Source organism: Ursus americanus, chromosome 3 (assembly GCF_024610735.1).
Source record: "Ursus americanus isolate L20-20 chromosome 3, mUrsAme1.1.p, whole genome shotgun sequence".
NCBI classification, from domain to species: Eukaryota; Metazoa; Chordata; class Mammalia; order Carnivora; family Ursidae; genus Ursus; species Ursus americanus.
Genome location: NC_142129.1, coordinates 52,358,104 through 52,364,239, shown reverse-complemented (window position 1 = coordinate 52,364,239; position 6,136 = coordinate 52,358,104).

Here is a 6,136-nt window from a genome sequence, read left to right as displayed (position 1 = left end):
TTGGCTACTCCCTTTTTCTGGAAACATTTTTTTTCTGTCTTGGCTCCTAGAACTCTGCTTTCCCTTGATTTTCCTCCTACATCGTTAGATTCTCCTTCTCAGTCTCCTTCTCAGTCCCAGGGTTTGGTCCTCAGATAACCCCAGGTGATCTCCTCTAGTCTCATAACTTTATTTACTTGTTTTTCAATGATTTATTTATTTATATGAGAGAGAAAGAGAGCATGGGAGCGAATGAGGGGAGGGATAGAGGGAGAGAATCTGAAGTAGACTGTGTGCCGAGCTTGGAGCCCTACCTGGGGCTTGATCCCACAACCCTGAGATCATGACCTAAGCCGAAACCAAGAGTTGGATGCTCAACTGACTGAGCCACCCAGGCGCCCCTAGTCTCATAACTTTAAATATTATCTCTATGACAATGATTCTAAAGTTTATTTCTCTAGCTTCAGCTCTTCCCTGAACCTAGACTGTATATCCAACTGGCATTTCAATATCTCCAGCTGGACATTTATTAGACATCTCACATTTAACATGTCCAAAGCCGTTCTCCTGGTTTCCTTCCTCAAATGTGTTTTATCTCCAGGCTCCTTGATCTCAATGCATCTCAAACCCATCTCTTATCTTGTCAGAAAAAAAAGAAAATTCTATTAATCCATAATTATTTCTTTTCATATATTCCACATCCAAACTTTCAACAAATCCTATTGGCTTCACTTTGATATTCAAAAATCTGACCACTTCTCATAACTTCTCTCCACTCCCACCACTGCGTATCACTGCCGATATCCCTCATCTGGGTTATTGCTATAATCCTTGGTTCTTTATTGTATAGTCACAGCAAACAGCTAGAATCATCCTTTTTTTTTTTTTTAGGAGATTTTATTTATTTATTCATCAGAGACGAAGAGAGGGAGGCAGAGGGAGAAGCAGGCTCCCCACTGAGCAAGGAGCTTGATGCAGGACTTGATCCCAGGACCCTGGGATCATAACCTGAGCCAATGGCAGACGCTTAGCTGACTGAACCACCCAGGTACTCTAGAATCATCCTTCTCAATCCTTACTGAGATCATGTCACTCTTTTGCTTAAAGAACCCTAACTGACTCTCATCTGTAAAAATTAGAATATAGACTAAAATGCTTTTACAGAGACCCAAAATACAGGAAAAGAAAGAAAGAAAAGAAGAGAAAAAAGAAAAGAAAAAAGAAAAGGTTATTTCTGTTTATCCAAGCCATGAGGGAAGTTTGGAAGGGTGAGCAGGGCTGCTCCATCAATTGGTCCTGAAAGCCAGGGTTCGCCTGTCTTGTTCTGCCACCTTCCTGTAGTGCAGGTCTGCTGAAAATGAATCCTCTTGGTTTTTGTTTATCAGAGAAAGGTTTTTATTTCTCCTTCTTTTTAGAAAGATATTGTTGCCAGCTATAGAATTCTGATTTAACTCTGTATTCCTCCTGTCCTTTAACGATGTCACTCCACTATCTTATGGCTTGAAAATAAATCTGTTCTACTTCTTTCCTTTATACCACGTGTGTTTTCCCCCCCTCTGGTTGCCGCTAAGATTTTTCTTTTTATCTTCGGTTTAGAACAGTTTGAGTAGGATATGCCTAGGTGTGTACATGGGATTTTGTTTGTTTCGTTTGGTTTGGTTTGGTATCTTTCCTGCTTGGTGTTCTCTGAGTTTCCTACCACTATGGTTGGTATTGTTCATTAATTTTGAAAAGTAAGTCTCAGCCACGATTTAAAACATATTTATTTGGTCTCATTCTCTCTCTTTTTCTGAGATTCCAACTGCATGTTTGAGACTGGTTGATAATGGCCCACAGCTTTTGGATGATCTGTCCTCTTTTTTTCGGGGGCGGGGTTAAAATTTATTTATTTATTTCAGAGAGACAGCTCGTGCGGGCACGAGAGTGGGAGGGGCAGAGGGAGAGAATCCTTAGCAGACTCCTGCTGAGCACGGGGCCCAATGTGGGGCTTCATCCCAGGATCCTGAGATCATGACCTGAGCCAAAATCAAGAGCTGGACGCTTAATTGACTAAGCCACCCAGGCACCAAGGGCTCCTTTTTATACTCTTTTCTCTTCAGGTTTCATTTTGGGTAACTTGGATTGACCTACCTTCAAGTTCACTGATTGTTTGCTCAGATGTGTGGAGTCTTCTGATGCACTTATAAGCATTCTTCATCTCTGTTATGGTGTGTGTGATTGACCTAGTTTGAGATTTATTGTTGCTATGGTTATGCTTAGGGCACCCCAGCTTCAAATTCCTATAACATTAGTTTGTGTTTAAGGTGGAACTGATTTGCCAGAAAGTATTTTTCAATGTCTGCTTCACCTTTAGGTCTTTCTGCCATATTCTCTTCAATAGAAGAGTCACTAAATCCAGTCTTACCTTCAAGGAGAGAGGAATTATGCTACATCTTTTGGACAGAAGGGGTGTTGATGGATCACTTAATTAATTAATTGTGGAAGGTGAAGAGAGGGTACTTATTTATTTACTTATTTCATTTATAAAAATCAAAATATAATTGACATATAACACTGTAAGTTTTAAGCATACTATGTGTTGATATTTATATATTATAGTATGATTTTCTTTTAGAGGAGGAGTGCCGGTGGAAACCACCACAGGAGAGAAGGGTCCAAGTGGGGTTTTGCTCCCCTTCCCTAGGGCTGAACTGCAAAGGAACTTCTCTCAGGACTCTCACCAAACTTTTTTAGTAAGAATTCTGCCATGTCCATGGAAAAAAGCTGATGAGTGGGTGGGTACACATTCTCCTTGTATCTGTGGCCCCAAAAGTCTCTATAGTTTCTAAATAGACCACACACTATTAATAGTAATTTGTGAAATAAGCTAAGTGTTTTGTTTTTTTTTTAAGATTTATTTATTTGAGAGAGAGAGAGAGTGCACACACATGTGCGTGACTGGAGGGAGGGGCAGAGGGAGAGAATCTCAAGCAGACTCCCCGCTGAGCATGGAGCCCAGCCTGGCGCTTGATCTTATGACCCATGAGATCATGACCTGAGCCTAAATCACAAGTTGGATGCTAAACTGATTGAACCATCCTGGTGCCCCAGCTAAGTGTTTTCTTACTTTCTTAACATTTTACTTAACCTCATCTATCTTATGTCTGTTTCTCTTTTTCACTATGCTGAAATTCCTGGTTTCCAAGGACACCAGCATAATCATTCATTTGCTTTTATAGTTCATGCTGCCTAGATCTTTCCCCTCAGGAATAAGGAACTCATTGCCCCATCTGCTGGAAATATTGCCTGTGGAGGCATCATGCTGAGATTCCCCAGGAATTGCCCTCAGCCAGAGGATGCTGACTTGGCCAAGAATATACCTCCTCCCCTCGTGCAATATGGGGCTACAAAGGTGTGCCTCTCTTGCCTCAATTTGGGGCATCTCTAAAGGACCATCACAGTTTAAGAGCTCCCTTTGGGGGGGGGGGCGCCTGGGTACCTCAGTTGGTTAAGCATCTGCCTTCAGCTCAAGTCATGATCTCAGGGTCCTGGGATAGAGCCCTGTGTCTCCCTCTCCCTCTGCCCCTCCCCCACTTGTGTTCTCTCTTTCTTTCAAATAAATAAATAAAATCTTAAAAAAAAAAAAAAAGAGCTCCCCATGGATGGGGCTGCCTGGGTGGCTCAGTTAGTAAAGTTTCCAACTCTTGAGTTTGGCTCAGGTCATGATCTTAGGCTCATGGAACTGAGCAGCCCTTTGGGCTCTGCACTCAGTGGGGAGTCTGCCTCTCTCCCTCTCTCTGACCCCCACTCCCTGCTCTCTTTTTCTCTCTCTCTCAAATAAATAAATAAATAAATCTTAAAAAAAAAAAAAAAAAGAGCTCCCCATGGGATCTATCCAAGCTTCTCGTGCAACTGCCTGACAATTCAACTGCTCCCTCTGCCCAGTCCTGCTTCTTCTCTTCTCCTACAGGTATTTTTTTTTTTCCTGGGCACACTCCCTAATACATGATCTGCATGCAGATTCCATAGAGTCTTAGAATCTGTTTATCTAAGAATCCAATCTATGACAGCTTTGTACTCACTGCACAGTCATTTTTACAATAACATTACCCACACTATTACTAGCAACACACTTACTGAAAACAAGTTAAAGTGATTAGTTTATATCATTTTTATTTTATTTTGTGCACTTCTTTTTGTTCTTTGGTTTTATCTTTTTAGACGGGATATACCGTCTAATTACTATTTTAATTTTATCTAATTAGATGGGATATACCGTCTAATTACTATTTTAAAATCACTTAAAATAGTCCCTCTCTGTATGGTTATGACAATAACTCAATAATCAGGTAAGTTCATTTGGTTCGTTGTGTTTTTTATTTTTAGAGGTTTAAGTTTAAACTTATTTTTTTTTTAAGATTTTATTTATTTATTTGACAGAGAGAGAGACAGCCAGCGAGAGGGAACACAAGCAGGGGGAGTGTGAGGGGAAGAAGCAGGCTCCCAGCGGAGGAGCCTGATGTGGGGCTCAATCCCAGAACGCCAGGATCACGCCCTGAGCTGAAGGCAGATGCTTAACCGCTGTGCCACCCAGGCACCCCTTCTAAACTTATTTTTTAATTATGTAAAATATTTACATGATTCCCATCAACTATAGCAAATGATGTATATTTTCAGAAGTCCAGCTTCTATCCCGGTTTTTTCTACCCTTTCTCATGTGTAAACATTAAAAAAATTTTTTTTGGCTTATTCTCCCATTGTAGTAATTATATTTTCACATAAACAGGTACTGTGGGGGAGGGCAGGGGTACACCATCTCCACTTTCATAGATGAACTGTAGCAAAACATACACATTTTCCTCTCCCTTTCATTTTTCACTTGAAAACATATCTTGGAGGGGCTCCTGGGTGGCACAGTTGGGTAAGCCTCCAGCTCTTGTTTTTGGCTCAGGTCGTGATCTCTGGGTTGTGAGATCAAGCCCTGAGTTGGGCTCCATGCTCAGTAGGGAGTCTGCTTGAGATTCTCTCTCTCCCTCTCCCTCAGCCCCTCCCACTCATGCTCTTTCACTCTCTCTCTCAAATAAATAAATAAATCTTAAAAAAAATACATGCCTTGGAAATCATTCCAATATAGAAGTATCCTCATTCTTTTTGTAGCTGTATATTACTCCATTATTTGGATGTTCTGTAGTTTATTTAACCAGTCAACGATTCCTGGGCATTTAGGTAGCTTCTAGTCTTTTCTACTTAAAAATCTCGTGCTGTGATAACCAGCCTTGTGTATAGATCCCTAGAGGAAAGATTGCTGGGTCAAAGGGCAAATGCATAGGTAATTTTTCTAGAAACTGACTAATTCTCTGGGATTGTATCATTTTGAATTCCCAGCAGGGATGTGAGTACCTGTTTCCCTGCTCATACGAAGAATATGTCAATCTTAAAGCTAGTAATTAAAAAAGATAGTATTGTACCAGAGTTTGAATTTGTATTTTTCTTTTGTGAGGCAGGTTGAGCATCTTTTCATGTGCTTAAGGATCATGTGTGAGTGAATATGACTCAGCATGCCGCGTTCGTATACTGGCGAGCGAGCCGGAAGGACAAAAGAAATGGAGGGTTGGCAGATTCTTCTTAAGAACATGACGCATGAGTCATACCTCAGAACTTTCACTTTCTATTAGTTACAAGAGAAACTAGGAAATGAAATTTCCAGTTGGGTGACCATGAGTTCCATTAAAGCCTAGAATAGGGTAAGTGTTCTATTACCTGAAGGAATGAAGGGTGAGTGGACAGTGGGGACAGTTAGCGGTTTCTACCACGCCATCTCATTTTAAGAAAAACCCAGCCATTACCATTGTCCTACATGATTTGGTCACATGTTTCTTCTTCTTCTCCTTCTCCTTTTAGAGAGGGAGCAGGGGCTGGAGTAGAAGGGTAGGCGAGAGAATCTTAATAAGCAGGCTCCATGCCTGATGTGGAGTCCGACGTGGGACCAACCACAGGGCTCAGTCTCACAACCGTGGAATCATGACCTGAGCTGAAATCAAGAGTCGGACACCACCATCTGCACTACTCAGGCATCCCAACATGTTCTTTCTTTATCCTCGTCTCCTACTATTTTCCTTCTTACTGGTCTTGCTGTTTCTCTAAAAACCAAACATCATCTCTGTGGGTCTATTTGCTA